The sequence below is a fragment of the Lissotriton vulgaris genome, chromosome 4_1, assembly GCF_964263255.1.
Source record: "Lissotriton vulgaris chromosome 4_1, aLisVul1.2, whole genome shotgun sequence".
NCBI lineage: Eukaryota > Metazoa > Chordata > Amphibia > Caudata > Salamandridae > Lissotriton > Lissotriton vulgaris.
The window spans coordinates 270,979,346-271,002,484 of NC_141691.1; positions in this window are offsets into that span (position 1 = coordinate 270,979,346).

Below are 23,139 nucleotides of genomic sequence, written 5' to 3' on the forward strand. Positions count from 1 at the left end.
CTTTTCCATGCCACTTCCAGTCTGTAGCAGATTACTTAAGACCATCTGAGGACATGTGAATTCGTAAATGCGATAGCGGAATGCAAATGGGACAGAAGCCAAAAGCTTTGAAAAAAATAAATATATTTTAATTGAGGGCTCTCTATCTTTGCCCCATGCCTTTTCAACTGTAACAATCAATGGTGACTCGATTAGAATGTGCAATAGAGCCCCCTTTCTAGACAAATGCTTAAAAAAGTATTTGAAAAAGGTTCATTCACCTAATCTTGCTAAAGCAGTGCTGGTGGCATTCTCACTTTGGGTCTTCCAAAACTTTCTGTTGCCCATTCTATTCAGAGTATCACTTCTTTTTTGTATTTCTACTGTTGAGGTACAACCAATAAAAAAATAAACAAATGGCATTACAATCGATATACTTTATTCACATCAAAAGTAGATGCAATTCAACTACAAGCATAAATCAGTTCTTCGAAATTCATCTTCCCCTTTACTAATGTAACGGAACAGGTGCGTCTATAATATAGCCAAATTTTAGGGATCCTTCCCTCTGTATCTTGAAGGGCCTATTGTAAAATTCTTCAGATTCTCAAATCTAGGTTATGGCTGTCCCCTCGGGTCATGTACGGTGCCTAATTTGTGCCAGTGGTTTTGTGTGCTCACAGCTGGCACTTAATTGTCAACACCAGTGCTTGTGAAAGTCTGATACAAGGTGGCACTGTCTGTCTAAATTAGAGGCGACCACAAAAACAGTTAATTATTAATTCAATATACATTAGAAATTACTATTACCTGCCACCCAAGCCGTTCTTATGGATTTGGGAGCATGAAATAGTCAGAATTGTTACACTTGTAATAGTGTGAAGGTTAGTAGTTGTGTTGTAACTATCATTGGCAACATGACAGGGCCAACATGTGGTGCAAGCTGAAGTGGCCTCCTGACGAGAGCCCTAGCACTTATTGTTTTATAACTAAAGTACTAGTCATGTAACTAGATAATTTGAGCAGAACTGTAGTAAAATCACACAGCGAAATAGGCATTTCAAGAAATGTCCCCACTCTTTTCTGATTTTTTGCATTCAGAAACCCTTAGCTACATTATGAGGCAAACGGCGTGCCTTCAGTCTCTGTTTCGATGCATCCTGCTCCCACAATCACCTTGCAAAGCGCTGTGGGTTGTAATTCACAAACCCACAACTTGTAAACAAACCTATAGGCTCACATGTCCTTAAATAATGTAAAAAGCAAGTGGAAGACCGATGTACATTTAACTAGGCTTTTTGAAGGATTTCACAAACCTTTTTTCTGTTGTACTGGAGTAGTCAACAATCACATTTTAGGGCCGGTAGACCTCTAAACCCCACACCAGCATGCACTAGACTGCTCATTGCCCTCCAAAATGATATGGCTCTGTCAATTACAATTTAATGGCAAGGGGCTTATTTATGATAGCCCTGCATCACTTTTGTACCCACCTGGCTTTGAGTGGCCTCATGAATCATGAATAAGGTGACAGTGCAAATCCCTGGGTTGCCTTACTCTGTACCAGGGTGGCGTTCCACAACTGTTGTGGAGGGTTTTCCCATGCAACACCCATGGAATATAATGCTGCCCTAGATTTACACAGTGATGTGAACCTGGGGAAGCGTAAAATCCTTATGCCTCTACATGTGAGGCATAACGCGGAGAAATGTGTTCATTTCACCTAATTTGTCTTTGTCCATGTGAAGGAAGGTGTCCCTTTCTGCACTAAAACAATTCTGCCTGCACAGAGGCACCCTTGCACCATTGTTCAAGGGTACCTATGTTGGCACTAGGGTGCAAAATTGTGCCAGCTCAGGCAGAAAGGGCAGGAATGCACCATATTGCTTAAATACCATCCATTTCTGCCCCTTCACTTTGGCATAGGGCAGCGTCACATTACAGAGTGGGCAAGTGTGCTTTGGGACCCCACTTTCCAGGGGGTCCCTTTGTTAGGATTTTGTGACAGCCATCGACTGAAAACTTTTTAAATACCAGTTTGTTACTTTACTTTGTTACTTGCTAGACAGTGAGGGTTATACAAAAGTACCAATTAGGTTCTGGTTAGGTTCACTAGCATTTAACATTTTAAAGTGCTTATGTCCAGCCCAAAAGCACAAAGATATGCCTTTTTGCAATAAGTGCCACCTTTTGTACAGTAAAGACTGACATTGTTTGCTTCCTCTGAGATTTTATCACTCTTTTGGCGCTGCTGCCAGACTGATGAGTTCACAGTCTAGTGCCACCAGATTGAATTCCAATGACATAAAGTGAGCTTGCCTGATGCTGACAGACAGACAAAGTACACTGTTGTATGTAGAATATTTGGTTGGGCTACTAGTCTTTTTGCTTTTCTGGTGCAGACCAGCTAGACACTGCAAGTGCCAAACTATGCCACAGGCTATGCCACAAAGGCAGGCCACATATCAGTGTGAAGTGCAGAGCAACATTGTATGCTTCCTTCTCAGTTGCACTGTCCATGTGGAGCCACTGCTAGGCTGGTGCAATCACAACATAATGCCAACTAACTTAGAATTCCTATTCCTTGCACAACAGGTACTGGAGTGCATTACACAAAAATGCACCCTCCATATGGACAGGCCCAAAAAATGAAACACCTTTTCACTGCACGGAATGAGGCAGACTTGTTCATGCCACTAGTCTTTCTGCTTATCTAATGCTGCCTGGGTAGAGAGAAATTGTTGCATGGTTGAATCCCGAATGTACGCTGGCCAACGAACAGGGTTTACAATGATCCACCATAGTTGACAAGGTTGAGAATGAGCTAAAAATGTATTTTAAATTCAGAGTTGTTCCTAGCAGAGAACCCCACATTAGGTTTGAGCCGAGAACCCAAAATTCTCAAGATGTCCCTGTGTATACAGTACTCTAGAGTCCCATTTTAAGGTCTGTCAGCTTCTTATTAACTAACTGAAGCCGCCAGCAACCTAGGATGGACTCCTTAAGGTCATAAGTACACATAAGCTTCACCTCTAATAGCTTTTTTGTTTAAATGAAATCATAATTTTTCCATTCTGTATTCAAGATTTGTAGTGTTACAACATATTGATGCTGGCTCACTTTTATTTTTCACTTACTCTACTATCAGAACCACCTGCCTACATTCACTCTACTTTTCTCGCCATTTAGATTAAGATGCATGTTCTTCCACCTTTATTTGACAACATTTCTGCATCTGGAATTTGCTCAACCTGTTCTGACTCTCCTAACTGCTGACACTAGGCTTTGAATGTAGCTTGTACATCACCTGACTTAGGTTCACTTTATGCCTAACTGTAATATCCCATCAAATGGAAAAAATGGGTCTGGCTTTATTAGACACCTGACCCTGCCAGTTTCCTTTCGAATCTATTATGAGAAACATTTTCCTACCTGGACTGCTCTTTGCTGCTGGCCAGGCGGTGCTGTTGCCCTTTCTCGGACCCGGAGACTTGTTGCTGCTGCCAGAACCAACTGAGGACCTCTCCCTGCTCCCTAGCGCGGACCGCGCACTGCCAAAGGGACTAGATATCCCACAAGGGCGTGCGGTCTCGCGCGAGGAGCTGTGCCAGCCGCCACCCGCCCTTTAAATCTCGGAGCTGACTCCCGCGGTGTGGGACGCGCACAGGCTCACCCGGGTGAAGCCCGGGCCAAGGGCGGGCCTGTTTGAGCCCGTTCGAGGACAGACGTGGACAGGACGGGGCCCCCCTCTTACGTCTGCAATCAAATGAACTTATGAAAGGTCAGTACTTATACTTTCCTTGGCCTTTGCAGATTGATCATCTTTTGTAGGATCCGTTACAACTCATTAGAGGCATAACTGTTTTCTTAAATTATTTCCAGCAATGACTACCACCAAGGGGGGGAAGGGTAGAAAGTCTATTTCCGGCGGGTCGATAGTGGTAACCTTGGACCAATTTCTTACTAGGGCCTCCTCGATGCTGGTGCACGAAATAGAAATAACGGAAAAGAGGTTATCACTGGACTTGGCCTTTGATAAACGGTCGTCTATGGGCAGGTTGGCACAGGCACCGTCACCAAATCGACAAGGAAGTATAGAGACAGCCTCTTTAGGTGACAATGGCGAGGGCTGCCATCAAGCAAATGTAGATAGGGGACCGTCAGATGCTTCAGCTAGTACTGATGTTGTACCTAATGCCCAATGTTTTTCTGCTCAAAAAGATGAGTTTCCCGCTTAGTCTACTTTGAGAAAACAAACTTAATCTGCCAGCAGTTCTAATAGAGGGGCCAAAATCCCTGCTCCAATCTCAATCCCTAAAAGGAAGCGCGGAGGAGCCCCTCTGAAAAACAGGAAAGCAAAAATTCTGAAATGTAATAATGCGGGGGAAGCACAATCAACAAGAATTATTAATAGCCCTGCTCCATGTCAGCCCAACGAACAAGTGTCTACGCCCCTACCAACTCCTGGTAATGTGTGTCTTACAGAATTTGGACAAGATTTTTGGGTTAAAGTGGAAAGTATTTTTACTAAGACATGCCTTCCTTTTTATGACAGACTCAATGGTATGGAAAGTAGACATTTGCGCCTTGGACTATTGGTTGTTTCTGCTCAGGTGGAGGAGGGGGTTACACAAGCAAACGATAATCCTCTCAGACGCGGCCCCTCCACACACTGCTCCCGAACCTGCCTTGACTGCACGGTATCGTAGCGCTCTCAGCCTGACTGCATACCGCTACCTCGCCTTGCACACAAACGCGCCTCTACAATATTGAGTTAATTACTCATTTATACAATTAAGATTGCAGCATAACATTGCCAGACTGTTGCTTATTTTTATTTAGCTTGGCTGAACATTTCATAGCGCTAGTTTGCCAAAGTGCGCTTTTCAGTTGTGCTGTGCTGCCTGCTGTTTCCTTTGGTGTCCGATTATTTCAATTGCTTTGCTTTGTTGATGTTTGTGCCCGCTTTGGCTCGCTGCCATTTTGTTGATATTGTTGTGCCTACCTGACCGGATATCCGCCCCGCACCCGCCTCCCAGCTGCCCCTCCCTCCCACTGATACAGTAGGCCCTGCGCTCCCACGGCTTTGCTGTGACCGCCCTGATCCTCTCAGACGCGGCCGCTCCACACACTGCTCCCGGCCCTGCCTTGACTGCACGGTATCGTAGTGCTCTCAGCCTGACTGCATACCGCTACCTCGCCTTGCACACAAAGGCGCCTCTACAATATTGAGTTAATTACTCATTTATACAATTAAGATCGCAGCGCAAGATTGCCAGATTGTTGCTTATTTTTATTTAGCTTGGCTGAGCATTTCATAGCGCTAGTTTGCCAAAGTGCGCTTTTCAGTTGTGCTGTGCTGCCTGCTGTTTCCTTTGGTGTCCGATTATTTCAATTGCTTTGCTTTGTTGATGTTTGTGCCCGCTTTGGCTCGCTGCCATTTTGTTGATATTGTTGTGCCTACCTAACTGGATATCCGCCCCGCACCCGCCTCCCAGCTGCCCCTCCCTCGCCCCTCCCCCCTCACTATCCACATATGACAGATGCTTTTGCGCGCAGCGTTCATGCGCAGCGGTCGCGCCCCAGTCGCGCCGAAGGTGCGCCAAAGGTAAGCCCGTCTGCGCCCGTCCGCGCCTGGACCGCGCCCAGCACCATACCCCCTATTCCTCGCAAACCACACTCATCCCACATAACGTACGACACTGCCACCCTCTTAGCCCTTAACCCTGGACGCACTTCACAATGCTACGAGGCTGCCCTAGGACGCACCCACGGCCCTTTCACCTGCCACTCCTGCAAGTTCAACTGCATCAAGACCCACACCAAATCAACTGCCTCCAAACACAGTTCCGACTCTAATCAGCTGAAGTGCATCCTGCTGAACACCCGCTCGACCCACAGACACGCCACTGAACTCTGGGACCTACTCGACACTGCTTCACCGGACATCGCCTTCCTTACAGAAACCTGAATGAACGCATCATCAGCACCCGACATCGCCATTGCCATCCCCGACAACTACAAGATCATCCGGAAAGACCGCGCCAACCAAACAGGAGGAGGCATTGCCATTGTCCATAAGAACACCATCAAAATCCCGACCAGCTCCGACGAAAACCTTACAACCGCCGAACACCTCCACTTCCAGATCCACACCGACCCTAGAACCACACTTAGAGGCACCCTCATCTACAGACCACCAGGAACCCGTAAACATATCAGCAAAGACATCGCTGACTTCATCAGTCCACATGCCCTCGCCTCCGAGAACTACATTCTACTGGGAGACCTCAACTTCCACCTGGAAAAGAAAAACGACAGCAACACCACCACCCTTCTGGACAACCTGGCCAATCTCGGTCTCAAACAACTTGTTGACACCCCCACCCATATAGCCGGACATACGCTCGACCCAATCTTCTCCTCCAGCAAACACATCTCCTTCGATCACACCACAGCTCTCCATTGGACGGACCACTGTTTTGTTCACTTCAGCTACAGAACCACCTCGACCCACAACCCCCCACAACCTATCCCCCGAAGAAAATGGAACAAAATCACCACCGACCAACTCCTCACATCGCTCAACCAGAACCCACCCGCCCTCTCCTCAGACCCAAACAAAGCTGCCATCATCTTCAAACAATGGATCACTCACAGCGCTGATGATTTAGCCCCCTTGAAAAACCATCACACCAAACAAGACAACAAAAAGGCCCCCTGGTTAAACGATGACCTTAAGAAATCCAAGAAGCTATGCCGTACTCTCTAGAAAACATGGAGAAAAAACCCAACCACTGACAACATGACCACCTTCAAATCAGCCACCCGCAAACACCACCAGCTGATTCGATCCACCAAGAAATCAGCATTCAAGAATCGACTCGATAACAACGCCCATAACAGCAAGGAACTATTCAACATCGTCAAAGAATTCATCAACCCCACCACAGCCTCAAACAACATCACTCCCTCCCAAGACCTCTGCGACTCGTTATCCTCCTTCTTCTACAACAAAATTGCCGACATACATAACAGCTTCGAAAACAGTTCCAACAAACAATCCTCCCCACCCCCCTCAGAACCTAAACCACCCACCAACTACCTCAATGCCTGGAACCCAATCACCACTGAAGACACAACCCGCCTAATGAATTCTATCCACTCTGGCCTGCCAACCGACCCATGTCCCACCCACATCTACAACAAAGCAGACTCCATCATCGCACCCAATCTCCGTGATGTCATCAATTGCTCCTTCAACTCTGCTACCTTCCAAGAAAGCTGGAAACACGCCGAAGTCAGCGCCCTCCTGAAGAAACCCACAGCTGACCCCTCTAAACTTAAAAACTACCGCCCCATATCCCTCCTCCCATTCCCGGCCAAAGTCATTGAAAAAGCTGTCAATAGCCAACTCGCCGCCTTCCTGGAATCCAACAACTCCCTCGATCCCTCACAATCCGGCTTTCGAGCCAAACACAGCACCGAAACAGCCCTCATCGCAGCAACAGATGACATCCGAACACTACTGGACAAAGGAGAAACAGTGGCCCTCATTCTACTCGACCTCTCCGCCGCCTTCGACACAGTCTGTCACAGCACCCTCATACAACGCCTCAGCAACATCGGCATAAAAGGTAAAGCCTTAGACTGGATCATCTTGTTCCTCGCCGGAAGAAACCAGAGAGTCCGCCTCCCCCCATTCAAATCAGAGGCCACCGAAGTCATCTGCGGTGTACTACAAGGATCATCACTTAGTCCCACCCTCTTCAACGTTTACATGAGTCCACTCGCTTCCATCGCGTGCCAACACAACCTCAACATCATCTCCTACGCGGACGACACCCAGCTGATCCTTTCCCTCTCCAATGACCCCCACACCGCCAAAACCAATCTCCACGAAGGCATGAAAGATGTAGCCATATGGATGAAAAACAGCCGCCTAAAACTTAACTCAGACAAAACGGAAGTGCTCATCCTAGGATCATCCCCCTCTGCCTGGGACGATTCATGGTGGCCTTCGGATCTGGGCTCTGCACCCATACCCACAGACCACGCACGCAACCTAGGCTTCATCCTAGACTCCTCCCTCTCGATAACCAGACAAGTCAACGCCGTCTCATCCTCCTGCTTCAACGTACTTCGTATGCTCAAAAAAATCTTCTATTGGATCCCCACCGAGAAAAGAAAGACTGTCACCCACGCACTGGTTACGAGTCGGCTAGACTACGGAAACACCCTGTACGCCGGAATTTCAGCCAAACTACAGAAAAAACTTCAACGCATCCAAAACGCATCGGCGAGACTCATTTTGGACATCCCTCGCCAAGATCACATTACCGGCCACCTGAAGGACCTCCACTGGCTTCCCGTCAACAAGAGAATAACTTTCCGTCTCCTCACCCACGCACACAAGGCCCTCTACAAACTAGGACCCGAATTCCTCAACACTCGACTATCCTTCTACACACCCACTCCCAACTAAGATCCTCCAATCAAGGCCTCGCCGCAGTCCGGCGTATCCAAAGATCCACCATAGGAGGTAGATCCTTCTCCTACTTGGCGGCCAAGACCTGAAACTCACTGCCCACTCACCTCCGCATCACACAAAACCACATCTCCTTCAGAAAATAACTTAAAACCTGGCTATTCGATAGATAATGATCCCCCTCCCCAAGTGCCTTGAGACCCTCTGGGTGAGTAGTGCGCTATACAAATTCTTGAACTTGAACTTGAACTATAATGGAAATATTGAGAGCCCGTCTAGGGCAGTGAATGCAATTCCCAACCATTCTGCTCTGTCCGAAGTGAACAATGCAGTTGGTTTAGCCACTACAATTTTGCTGCCCAGTGACCATATACCTCAACCTAGTGACAGCGCTGGGAATAACAACCCAGTAATTAGTAGAATTAATGAGAATGGGGGGGCGGTAGAGGGTCTGGAAACAACAACCTCCACCAAATAGTAGTACAACTTGTGATGTCCCAGTAAAAGAACAAAAATGTCTAGATTTTCCTCCTGAGTCGGTACCGTATGTGGTAGTGCTTGTAGGTGTTACAGTTTTGAATCAGGGAAAAGGGAGGACTATGGTGATCTTAAAAATAGTGTCTACACTGGCTGAACTACAATAGGCCACTTCCTACACATGTATCCAGTGAAATTCTGTTCGCTCGACGAGTGGATTAGGTGGGGCCACGGGAAAAAACAATAGAGGGGACTGTGTTATAATCAACTTCAGGAACAGATGGGCGGTTACACATATTTGCAACTGGGTACCAGTGCGCTCTGAAACGCAAATTCAATCCTTTCCCCTAACGTATTTCTATCCCGCTTCCCCTATTGACTTTAGTGGAGGTTAGTCTTGGGGGGACCACGGCACCCGGGACCTTAGTGCCCAAGTTGGGCACGTTAATTGGAAGGGTGTTAATACCTATACCCCTAGAGAGGTTATGCTTCCCCTGAGTAACAGATTTGGTGTTTTAGATTAAATAGATTGACTGCAAAAGAGTTCCATGTCTCCCCATACTGATGCTCAAAGTCTACTTGTAGCCAGGGAAGGCATAGAGGCAAATGTCTGCTCTATTATTTTACCTAGTCCTCAAGGGGGTGGGCTAGTTAGGGAGGATACTAGGTGCATGGATAGGGGGGGTAATGGGAATAACTCGACTGGTGTACTGCCTGGTGCTTCGCCACCCGCAATTCAGGAGGATGTAAGCTGTGTTGCGTCTCCAATGGTAGAGGGAAGGAATCACAACAGTGATGTCTGGGATATGGGGACGAACTTTAGCAGAAGTGGGAAGTCTATTGACGGCCCACTTGCTGGGGTTAATAGTTGCGACTTGGCACAAAAGGAAATTGCGGGGGGGGGAGTCATATGAAAATATCAAAATCCTCTCCTGGAATGTGGCTGGGATTAAAAATAAATTATTATGCCCAGACTGGGGATCATTTGTAGAGAAGTGTGATGTTTGTCTAATGCAGGAGACGTGGGCACTGGAGGAAAATCAGAGGAGTGGTTTTGCTACTTTTAGTATATTGGCTACAACAAAGGGTAGGGGCAGAGAAAGAAGAAATGGCATGGAGCAGAATTTGCCTAATGTGGAGTCACCTTCTTTAGAAGTAGGATCCATGCCTAAGTTAAAGATAGACTGTTGTTAACGGCTATTAGAGTGGGTGAATCAGAGAACCTTATATGGGAAACACCTTGCCAACATCCAAAAAACATTCTCCTTCACCATTCACTTAGTTGCTCACAACCCCATCATCTCTAGATATGCCCCTTGCACCACATCGTACATTCCAACTCTTCTCTGCCTTGATCCACTCACAGTTCTTCCCAATGAAGTCACCTGTACCAAAGGACCAAATTAAGAGTCTCTCTTCACAAGTGATCATGTTACTTTATCCGTAACAAGCCTTTCTCCTTTAATTCGTGTACTTTGACCCTGGGCATAATACCTCTGAGCTTTGAGCATCCTGTACATTATTTTTGTTGCAGTGACTCCCACACTGATGTTATTCTTCACAGTCCTCCTCCAGGGACAAACAGATGACCCAGCTTTCCTCGTCCTCATCATTTCAAATGGACTCAAACAAGTAAGTGGGTGTTATTATACTGTGCATTTACATTCAATTCAATACTTCTTAAAGTTAATCCATTAATACGTCAAGGGCATTTGTACAGCTTCTTTCACAACATTGAATATTTCTATTCAGCTTAAGGATTGTACCACAAGATAGCAATAACATACCTGGTGCATATCTATGAAGCCCCTTTCTGGTTTGTAAACTGGCCGATTCTCAGAATCGGCCCGTTTGCGAACGGCAAAAAGCGTTTTGGGATGTATCATCCCAAAAGGCCAGCGCAAAATGGAGAATCACAAAATTAGCTATTCCCTATTTTGCAAATGCATTTAAAGAATGCCAAATTGTGATTCCATAAATGCGATGTAGAAAGCACCCAAGTTGTGGGATTTCTCCTTAAGAAATCGCAAATTACCACCAACTTCAAGTTGGTAGCAATTTGCAATTTCTTTGAAAAAGGCACTTTTTGGCATTTTAGTGCCATGTGGCGCACATACATGCCCTTAGGGCACTGGATGAGTGCGATGTACCACTTCTTTGCACTATTGATGTAGCTGCGCTCTACACATCTTTACCCCCCAAAGCTGGGTTAGAGGCAGTGGAATGGGCCTTGTTACAAATGGATGACATCGATGCAGAAAAATTGTTCACTTTACAATTGTAAAACGTTTTGACTACATCATAGCTACTTTGAGTGGCAGTACTTTGCTCAGTTGAGGAGAACTTCAATGGGCTTTTAGGGAGCCCAAGTGTATTCCAATACATTAATGGCACAATTTGAGCAGGAGAATATCATGGCCAACCAAAATTGGTGGAGGAAGATCAAGTTTTATTGTCGTTACATTGACGACATTTTCATCATTTGGACCAATACCAAAGAAGAATTAGAATCCATCTTTGCTGTCTTTAACATGGTCAATCCTCGCATACAATTCACATATAATATCGCCACAAGCAGTATTGATTTTTGGATGTACTAGTGGGTCGCAATGGGAAAAATAATCACTTTGACACCCAGGTCTATAGCAAACCTACTAACAGGAACAATGCTGTGGCATACACAAGTTTTCACCCAAAGAGCCTTATCAGGAACCTGCCGTACTCACAGGTTATCAGGATAAGAAGAATATGTTCAGACGCTAATGTGAGTACACAAAAACATTTGGAATACAAAGATCGGTACCATAATCGAGGGTACCCTGAGGAAGTACTACAGGATTACCTCAGCCGGGCGCAGACTCACCAACGAGAAGAGTTGCTACAAAAAAGAGTTAAATCCCAACAGAGCAAATTAGTATTTGTGTCCAAATATTCAACCTCCTCACAAGCGGTTAAAAAGATAATTAATCACAGATGGGAACTACTGGAGAATGAAAAAGATTTAATGACATCTTCAAACAGAAACCCATGTTTGCATACATGAGGGGCAAGAACTTAAGAACAATATTAGCATCCACTAACCAACCAGTCATTCAAACCAATATGCGGCGCACCATGAAGTGCAATAACTGCATTCATTGCAGCAATGTAATAACAGGGAATATACTAACGCATCCATCATCAGGCAAGAAAATACGATTATATCATACGGGTGACTGTAATACCAACAGTGTTGTTTATTGTTTTAAATGCCCATGTAGTAAAGACTATATCGGTAAAACGGAGCGGAAATTAAAAGTGTGAATTTTGGAACACAAGAGCAAAATAATGACAAAAAGCACAACATCGAGTTTAACTCTTCTTTGGTAGGAATCCAGCACAATATATCACAACTTAGATTTCAGATAGTTGAAATATTGATAGCACGACCTGGAATGGACATCACCAAAACCCTGCTTGGCAGAGAAGTATTCTGGATAAAAAGTCTTGAAACAATGATGCCGACAGGTCTAAATGATCGTTTGGACATGAGCTGCGTTTTATAGATCACTCAACACAGACGCTAAATTCATGGTCCAGCAGAGTTGTAGGTTGAGTACAAATATTATGACTACTGAGTTATCATCTGAGAAGGGAGCGTGGGAGTTATCACAGTTCTAAAATGGTGACGGGATTGGCACAATATAATTTTCCTTCTTTTTCTCCTCCTTTACTCATTTTTACTTATTTGTTTTTGCAATCTAAGGATGTCCCATGTTTTTAGTGCCAAATGAAGTTAGCATTTACACAGACATTGCTTTAGAATAAAGCAGTTGTGGATCTACATTCAACTATACAGCAGCCGATAAATCTTTCTTGGAGGGCTCGGGCGTCTCTGTAATTTTATTCGCGTGTATATTTTTGCATCCATTTTTCAGCATTTCTTATCAGCTGGACTTTCTTATTCAGGAAGTGATTATGCTCTTATAAACAGTCAAGATCCAGTTTAGTGGTGTTTATCATCTCTTTTTTATAGGATGGAGCATTTTCGGAAGCACGTGCCGCACAGAGTATTTACCGTGGTTTTTCACCAACGGGATAAGCGCAGTTTGCTATTTCGATACTAAGCACACATTGCTGTTTTTTTAGCAACTTCTTTATATTGATAGCTTGTTGGTTTTTCTGCAGTACAATCCACCGAGCATGTTTTAAGCAGACTTTTTTTGCGTTCAGGTGAGCATTGTCTCAATTCGGCCACTCTCTGGCTCTTCTTGAATCATTAGGGAGTTTGATTCTTTAAAGATTCATCTCTTTTCTATACAGGATCATTTGTCTATAACACAGCGTGACTACATACCCTTCACAAATTAACAGCCATTGGCATTTGTATACATCAGGTGGTGTGTCACTATTGGTCTTTATTATAATTTTTTCATTTCTATTCTTGGCTATACACTCACAAGGGTGAAGGTATGCTCTCACTAATTCACAACAACAGTGAAGCTCAGTACTTTGAGTCAACCACAGGATAACATCACAACACTGGTTTATGTTTGTCGTAGCATAAAGAAATGTGCATGATTGTTTTTTAGGCACATTAGTTCCTTAAGTTAAATCCACTTTGATAAAGTGGTTAAATGGGTATTGATGCCATTGTATATATAGTGAATTTATGTTGTGAGAAAAGTATGGTTAAAGTATTCTTTTTTTCATAGGTTGGCCCCTGAGGTAGGACTACAATGTCCCGAAATACATTGGGCACACACAAGAATGTTCTTTCACTGTTTATGTTCCTAAACATGTGTAGTTACACTGCTGTAATATGTCAAAATATTGATTACATGGGTTTGATACATATATATGATATAATGAAATTAATTTGAACAAAAATTTGGTTTAATTTAATATGTTTTATGTTTAAGAGTTTTTAAGTCTCAGGAAAGATTTAGGTCTGAGTGCACGGCACCATCAAGTTGACTTACTTGTAACAGTTTCTTAGGGCCCTTAGGGCATGTCTGTACGCCACATGTGCATATATGCTCATTTCAGGGGTGCAACAGGGTGTCCGTATGACACTCTTGCACCCTTGAAATTGCATTTGCAATTTTCGAGTACCTAATGGGTACTCGTAAATTGCGAATGTCATCCCATTCATTCCTATGGGCCTCTAGGCCTATAGGATTGAACAGGAAGCCATTCCTTAATTACGTCTCGCAATTTGCAAGTCGCATTTAAGGAATGCCAAGGATTCGCAAAATATTTTCAAATTTTTAATTACATCCCGTTTTGCGATTCTCAAATAGCGATTCTCTAAAAAGCGCTATTTGAGAATCCCCAAAACAGTATTTGATACATATGCCCCCTTACCTGTAATTTCCAAAAGATTGTTTAATTTTGACTGATTGAAATATGTGCATAATCTCAGGAATTAAAACCGCTAGAATTCCTTCAAAATGAAGCATATTTTCCAAAGTTTCAGTCACACTTCATGTTGTGACCGGATCTATAAAAACATTTCCAGTTACTATGGCTGAGATACCCGCCACCCCCTCTCAACACAATCCCCAAGGATGGGACACCGGAAACAGTTCTGAAGTCTTTGGAAGACGGGAGGGAGTAACCCTCCCGGCCGTATTTATTAAAATATGAAACAAAATTAAAACATTAAATAAACAGTTTCATATTATGTACAATTTCATTACCACATTGCGATGTTTGGCTAACCTTAACAGATTCTCTAATACAAAGGTTCTCCTAGCCGAACTAACATCCTACAAAACATTTACTTGAAATTTTGAAATTGTACATCCTAACGTTTAAGGGCCAACGGCAAGGTCGTAACCGGTGTCAAGATCCCTAACCCAGAAATATCGCCCTCACTTGTGAGGGGCGGCCCAGAGGCGTACCTCAAGTGCAATTACCAATTTCCCTTGACTTGACGGGGGCCCCAATAAAACTCGACGCCACTTAGAGGTCGTACGAGGACTCGTGTGAGGTATCTAGAAGGTAGCGTAGACCCCCCCCCAAACCCCACACAACTTACCACATCTGCCGTCGCAGACGTCCTGGCCCCGGGAAATTCCCCAGGAGGGGGCTGTAACCCCTCCTACCCAGGAAGGGGCCTTGACCGCCTTTCCTTTTCTTTCGGCGACCCATCCTTAGAAGGGACCGCCTCCCCGTTGAGGGGCCAATGGCCACCTCCCCCGAGCGCTCCCATCCGTGCTGGGTGACGCCCACTCATAGGGATCTTCCAATTAGTGCTCACCGATCATGACCTTACCGCCCGACCAAAATAAATACGACAATGCTAACTAAATGACTAAACTAAAAAGACAGTAGCAACTACAATTTTATTAAAAGCATGCTTACCAATGAACACTAAAGCAGAATTTCTTTATTTGCGAAACGTAACACAAATCGACCATTCTTTATTACATACTCAAAATCATCACGATAATACCACAACCTGTAAACGAAAATCAGAGTTATCCATCAACTTTATTCAAAAAACCACTTGCTGTCCTCAGGGGCTGGTGGGTGGGTCAAAATTGGCTCTTCGTTCTGTCTCGAGCTCACGTGCAGCGAGGAGGTGCAGCTTCAGAGCACAGGAACAAGAGGATGCCTTCTGATCTTGCTTCTCCTTTTATCCGTCTTCAGGGCGGGCGTAAACCCGCCCCTGCCTGCCCCAAGGGCGTGGCCAGCCGCGTCAGTGTCTAGGCCAACCCACTCTAGGGCGGGAAAAGGCGCGCCCCGGCTACGCCGCTTCGGGCATACCAGCCGAGACTCGCCTCCCGCCCAAGATGGCTTCCCGGGGGGATCGTGGTACTCCGCCATACGTTCGGGGGGACCGAGTGGTCGCCCCTTTCCATATGGCTGAGATACCCGCCACCCCCTCTCAACACAATCCCCAAGGATGGGACACCGGAAACAGTTCTGAAGTCTTTGGAAGACGGGAGGGAGTAACCCTCCCGGCCGTATTTATTAAAATATGAAACAAAATTAAAACATTAAATAAACAGTTTCATATTATGTACAATTTCATTACCACATTGCGATGTTTGGCTAACCTTAACAGATTCTCTAATACAAAGGTTCTCCTAGCCGAACTAACATCCTACAAAACATTTACTTGAAATTTTGAAATTGTACATCCTAACGTTTAAGGGCCAACGGCAAGGTCGTAACCGGTGTCAAGATCCCTAACCCAGAAATATCGCCCTCACTTGTGAGGGGCGGCCCAGAGGCGTACCTCAAGTGCAATTACCAATTTCCCTTGACTTGACGGGGGCCCCAATAAAACTCGACGCCACTTAGAGGTCGTACGAGGACTCGTGTGAGGTATCTAGAAGGTAGCGTAGACCCCCCCCCAAACCCCACACAACTTACCACATCTGCCGTCGCAGACGTCCTGGCCCCGGGAAATTCCCCAGGAGGGGGCTGTAACCCCTCCTACCCAGGAAGGGGCCTTGACCGCCTTTCCTTTTCTTTCGGCGACCCATCCTTAGAAGGGACCGCCTCCCCGTTGAGGGGCCAATGGCCACCTCCCCCGAGCGCTCCCATCCGTGCTGGGTGACGCCCACTCATAGGGATCTTCCAATTAGGGCTCACCGATCATGACCTTACCGCCACAGGCCGGATAGTTGACCGGCTATCCGGACCCCCCACAACACTCCTACCTAAAGGTCATGGTGTAACGTTTTTAGCCATGCTAAGAAGTCTCCTATGAGTAACTCATTCCCCGCCCGAGACAAATGCACTCCATCCCCCAAATACATACTGTCATCATTAATACACCCATGCGAAATAGAATGCAGTGTCTTGGAACGGAACAACCTACTCACTTTGTTATTAAGCTTTCTAACAGAATGATTTAAAGCAGGAACCGAAATAGCCCCCCGCCACACTTTTCGTGGGATCATATGGGACCACGCAATTGTGCACCCTGGAACTCTCCTCGCTAACCAACTTACAGTGGAAAGCATCGCCTCAAGAAGAAGTCGTCTACCAGTGGTGACCAAATCATTACCCCCAAGATGTACTATGACTACAGACGGCGGTGACCTCGTCCGCCCTAGCACACCCTCAAAAAATGATTGAAACTGGTCAATACAGAGACCGCCTCTTCCGTAGAAGGACACACTGTACCCGTATTCCCCAGCTACGTGAATCATATCACCTGCCTTGAATACGTCTGCGGCACGTCTCACGTATGAGTGGCCCACGACCCACACCTCCTTTTTCACAGCCGGTGATGTCTGACCGCTGGCCCGGTGTTGGGTCGACTGCAAAGTTCGCCCCGCCTCGTAGGCTTGCGCAACTGAAAACCAAACAAAAACAAGAAGCGTGAGTACATTGTTACAGCTTCACAACATGTGCAACCGCACATACCTTTTATAACAATTGGAGGACCAACGCCCCACCCGTTTAACTTGTTCAACATTCAGACCCCTGGCTGTAGCTTCTGTAGCAGCCCCTATCCGAAAGGAATGGGTCCCAAACTCGCCCGGGTTCAAGCCCGCAGCGGCAATCGACATCGCAAGCACCCGCTGAAACTGAAACTTTGTCAGTGGGGTGGCGTCAGCGTGTCTCAACAAGGTCCCCCCCCATGATGCCACCCTTTGTGCTAAATAATCTTCTAGACACCTTACCGGGCACATGGAGGACCCGGGAATCCTGCGTATGATTACACAGTCACCCATCCCACTTTGATCGGTCTTGGACCTGACAAATGAGACCGTCATCGTCTCCCCTCTGATCTGGACGTGCTCCTGGCACAATCCTCCTGTCACATCCTGCTTGTTCCTCGCCACTAGTTCGCTTACCCGCATAGCCCCATGGAATGCCAGCGTAAAAGCGGCTCGGAATAACACTGTCTCAAACTGAGATGAACACGTAGCAGGGAGTCTGGATAATAACTGGGCCAGCCTATCCAAACCTATCGGGCGCCTCTCGTCTACTCTGCGACCCTCAAGGCGTTGCCACCCCCGTAGCGCTTTCTGTACAACGAAAGACGCTGTCGGGTCATGGATCCCATGAGCCCTAGCAACAAAGGAAATGGCAGCCCGATGCCTCTGAGCCGTGGCCACCGATTTCCCGACCAGATGTAAGGACATCAGAAAATTTACCACCCACTCCTCCTGGCCCCAAAGCTCCTCTCTATCAGTCCCCAAAAAGGCTAAATAGGACCGGAACGCCCCTTCATATGCCTTCCTCGTCCTGGGTGCTAAACTCTCTCCCACGAGGTTACGAAGTTCGGGGCACCGAGAGACCAGAGAGCTTCGGGAAAGGGTGCCGGCTCCGGGTCCGCTGTGGGAAGGAAACCCCAGAAAGCCTGCATACGAAAACGAGACAGTGCATCAGCCGCCTGGTTCATTACCCCTGGGACATGTCTTGCTCTGAATAGCACATTCAATTGCATACACAGTAAAACAATTTCCTTGAGCAGTCTCAAAATCCATTTGCATCGTGCTGCCTGACTATTGATACACTCGACCACGGTCATATTGTCAGACCAAAATACCACAGAGTGATCTCTGAACCCTTCAGGCCAAGTTCTCAGGGCCACTAAAATGGGGAAAAGTTCCAGGAAAGCAATGTTACTTGTCAGTCCACTGTCATGCCACCATGTCGGCCACTTTTGTGCAGACCATCTTGTGCCGAAGATGGCGCCGAAACCTATGCTCCCTGCCGAATCTGTCCACAGCCCCAGCTCCTCAGAGGACACGGCCGGCTTGTTCCAGACAACTCGACCATTGAAATCCGCCAGAAATGCCAACCAAATGCGCATGTCCTGGCGGACCTCTGCCGAGAGCCTTGTGCGATGATGGCACTCCTTCAGGCCGACCATGGCTTGAGCAATCGAACGGGAAAAGGGGCGGGCCATTGGTATAACCCTCAGGGCAAAATTCAACTGGCCAACTAACTGCTGTAATTGATGCAGCTTAACCTTAGGTCCACTTATACACATTTGCAGGGATGTCCTGAACTTTGACACTTTGTCGGCTGGTAAACGAAAACAACCTTCTCCGGAGTCTAACTCGATCCCCAGAAACTCGAGGCAAGTGGAAGGCCCCACAGTCTTACCTGGTGCCAATGGCACGCCAAACTGATTCATCAAGACACAAAATTGCGCCAAAGCCTGCCCACATTCCGGATCCCCGGCTGCCCCCAAGAACAAAAAATCATCAAGGTAATGCATCACATGTTGGAAACCCGTCTTCCTTGTGAAGACCCATTGTAGAAAACTACTGAATTTTTCGAAATAGGCACAAGATATAGAGCACCCCATCGGCATACACCTATCCATGTAATAATGACCCTGAAACATGAAACCTAGGAGACGCTGATCGTCTGGGTGTACCGGGAGCAACCGGAACGCTGACTCGATATCAGATTTTGCCATCAGCGCCCCGGGCCCCAGGCGATTCAAAATGGCTACGGCCTCATCGAAGGATGCGTACCGCACCGAACACACTTCCGGGTCTATCGCTTCGTTTACGGAAAGACCACGTGGGGCTGATAAATTATGTATCAGCCGAAACTCACCCGGGTCCTTCTTTGGGACCACACCTAAAGGGGAACAAACAAAGTTAGGAACCGGTGGTACACTAAACGGACCGGCGACTCGACCTTGAGTAACCTCCTTCCTGATCTTATCCTGTACCACGGTCGTATGCTGGAAGACCGATAGCTGATTTTTACATTTCGCTGCACCTTGAAAGTCCCCCACTGGGATGCGGAAACCATAAGAAAACCCGTCCCGCAACACCCCAGCAGAAGTACGATCCGGGTATTCACTGAGCCAAGGAATCATTGCCAAGGTATCAATCGGGGTAGGTAAAGGCGCCCCTCGGACTACGTTAGACCTGTTTGGCGCCTCCTCTACCCCCGTTATCACCCGTTTTGGCTCTGCACGTGGACTCAGGATGGGATGATTGCCCACACCCACTACATTCGTGTCTAAATTTGCACGATCCCTGGGGCCTAGTACATTTACCCCTGTTGAAGTTCCAACAAACCCCCCTTTTTCCTGTATTGCCGGCAGGCCTCGAGTAATTGTCGGTACCCGCACCCGATCGAAAGGGCGTCCCCGCATACTGGCGGGAGGATTCGCCAACGATACTCCCTACTAATGGCAATTTTAACATACCAGTATCCTTCATTTTGGACCATGACACAGAATCATAACAATCCCACGTTAAGTTTTTATCATGTTCTTTAGCCTTTCTAAACAGGTTATCATAGCAGAACCAATGATTACCCTCGTGTGATATCGAGTACCCCATGATTCGTGACTGATAAATCGGCAATTCGGGTAACAGATCGGGCCTTCGTTCCCCCAGGATCGATGTAAAAACCCCCCACGCTTGGCCCCAATTGCCAATGTTTTCATTTACCTTAAAGGCGGCCATTTTTGCGCGCCAAACACTCGGATGCATGAGATCCTTCTGGCCCTTAACATGCTCCATCTCATAGTGATCAGTAAGCAACGAGAAGATGTTTACGTACTCCCCTGCCCATATCTTCTCTTTAATAGCCAAAGGAACATGCTGACCCAACTTTTCCCTACGAGAGGGTGCTGACTCATCCCTCGCAATCGGCAATGGCCGCTTACCTGCACCGGGCGTTGCCTCTGCTACTGAACCCGTCCCCTGCGGCTTCTCTACTGCGGTAGCCGGCGTGGACACCTTCGCTGCTTCCCGTGACTCACGCAATTGCTTCATCAGCTCTTGTGCGTCGACAGCCGTGGCGCCCTCGCTACCTTTTCCCAACCACGCTGCTAATTGTGCTGCCAGCTCGGGCGGCATATCTTCCCCGGACACGGGGGTGACCACAACGGGAATCGGATTCCCTTCCTCCGGCACGGGAGTGGGTGCCTCGAGCGGGGTACCGGGACCCGGGTTGTCTCCCCCAGCTGCTCCCCTCCTGGGCCTCTTGTTTTTCCCTCCCGGGGCTGCTCCCGCCAAAGGACGTTTCGGTCCCCCTTCCTCGTCTTTATCCATTCGCCTCTTTAGGTCGGTCACCTCTTTCATGAGAACGCGCAGCATCTGGTCAGTAGTCATGCGCTTTCCCGCCTTCTTCGGCATTCTCCAACAGAGTATCTGAAAAACAAATAAGAACGATTACAACGCTCAAAATTGGCTCTTCGTTCCGTCTCGAGCTCACGTGCAGCGAGGAGGTGCAGCTTCAGAGCACAGGAACAAGAGGATGCCTTCTGATCTTGCTTCTCCTTTTATCCGTCTTCAGGGCGGGCGTAAACCCGCCCCTGCCTGCCCCAAGGGCGTGGCCAGCCGCGTCAGTGTCTAGGCCAACCCACTCTAGGGCGGGAAAAGGCGCGCCCCGGCTACGCCGCTTCGGGCATACCAGCCGAGACTCGCCTCCCGCCCAAGATGGCTTCCCGGGGGGATCGTGGTACTCCGCCATACGTTCGGGGGGACCGAGTGGTCGCCCCTTTCATTAGGTCTGTGATCCACAGCACAAATTCTAAATGAGAAATGAAGCTGTATTCAAATTCATCTGTTATCAAATTGTAAATAAGAACTCATGACAAATGCTACTCTTTGCTCTTACCCTCCCACTGGGTCATGTGCTTTGTACTGATTGTACTGGTGCTCAAGGTCTCATAGATTCTTTCTCATTTATGCTGTTGCTTATTACTTTTCATTTACATTATTGTATGACAATATGACTTATATCCATCATGAGTCTTGGTAACATGCTTTTACTTTTCTAATGCATATATTCGAATGTTGAGTAGTGTTCAATCAGTATAGAGAGGATGTATATGTAAAAATGTTTAAATCCTTTTCATGAGCTTCCTCTAAATTTGCATCACAAAAGATGAGGATATTTGCCTTACAATGGTTTTAGGCCGCGTTTTCAGCCGTCTTGCAGAGAGAGGAACATGTTGACCCTTAGGGAAATTGTTGTCTTTCTATAAAGGCTATTAAATGAGAACGTCCTAGCTTCTAATAAATACAAATTGTCCTTGCATCAGCTCCAAATTGTTTGCCTTGAGGTGTGTGCTGAAAACAGTGAACCCCCCATGACGACAAATCGCTCAGAGGTAATTGTTAGCCAGTGTTTGATAATAAGTGAATTGCGGTGCTTAGGTAACATTTATACTGTTGCTTATATTATAAAGTAGCACATATAATGTTTGTGTATCCTAGTTACCTAGGAGATTGTATTATATATAATGTAATTCTTAGAATGTGTTGGTGGAAAAAGACTAGAACACCAGAGGCAGTTGGTGCTGATCCTCTAGGCCATCTGTAGCTGTTTATTATAGTGCATCTATTTATCCAATAAAACTTGCTTTCAAAGAAATTTAATGCACAGTTTATTTCTATTTGAGGGCTCGGGATTGCAACTTTTGAAGCGCCACCGCTGCTGTGTTGGTGAAAGTATTCATCAAATATACGTTCCCATATGGCATTCATTCTGTCATCTCAGCATCGTATGTGTGTACTGGTCAAGCCTGCCTCGAGCTGGGGTCTCGTGAGCATTTCATTATTCTGCAGCGTTTGCAAGCAAAGAGTGAGTGAAGATTTTCCCTGTGTACTGGTCGAGCCTGCCACGAGCCGTGGACTCGTGAATGTTTCATACATCTGAAGCGCATGCAACGAGCGCTTGAAGAGTTTCACTTCTGCGATGAATTCCTTAGAGAGCAGCAGTGACACAAGCTTTTCAGAAACAAGCAGTTTGTGCAAGTAGAACAGAAAGTACCTCTCGCATATAAGGTGCTCAGTGAAGACTGATGGCTCAGGTATTTCCTGAATCCACACCTTTCTAACGTTATGGGCTGTTCGACTGTACAACTTCGAGGCAGGTTTCCCGGAAACTAAACAACAAGGGGCATATTTACGAGATCTGGCGCATCTCTGAATATCAGCAGAGATGCGCCAGAACAAATGCATCACGCAAAACTACCCTTGCGTCACGGCAGATGCGTGACGCATCTCGTGACGTAAGGGCGGCGCATCGCTGGAGTCGCATCGCAAGCGCGACGCAACTCCAGCAATGCTCAGGGCCGCCCAATACTTTTAACATGCTGCGTCAGTCCTTACGCCTGCGTCAGTCCTTATGCCTGCTTGAAGCATCGTAGCATCATCGCGGAAGTGCCTGCGTGAAATCTTGTAGATTTCACGCAGGCACTTTTACTAGGCGCACAGGCGCCGGAACGCCCACTCTGCGTGGGAACGCTCCCATTGTGG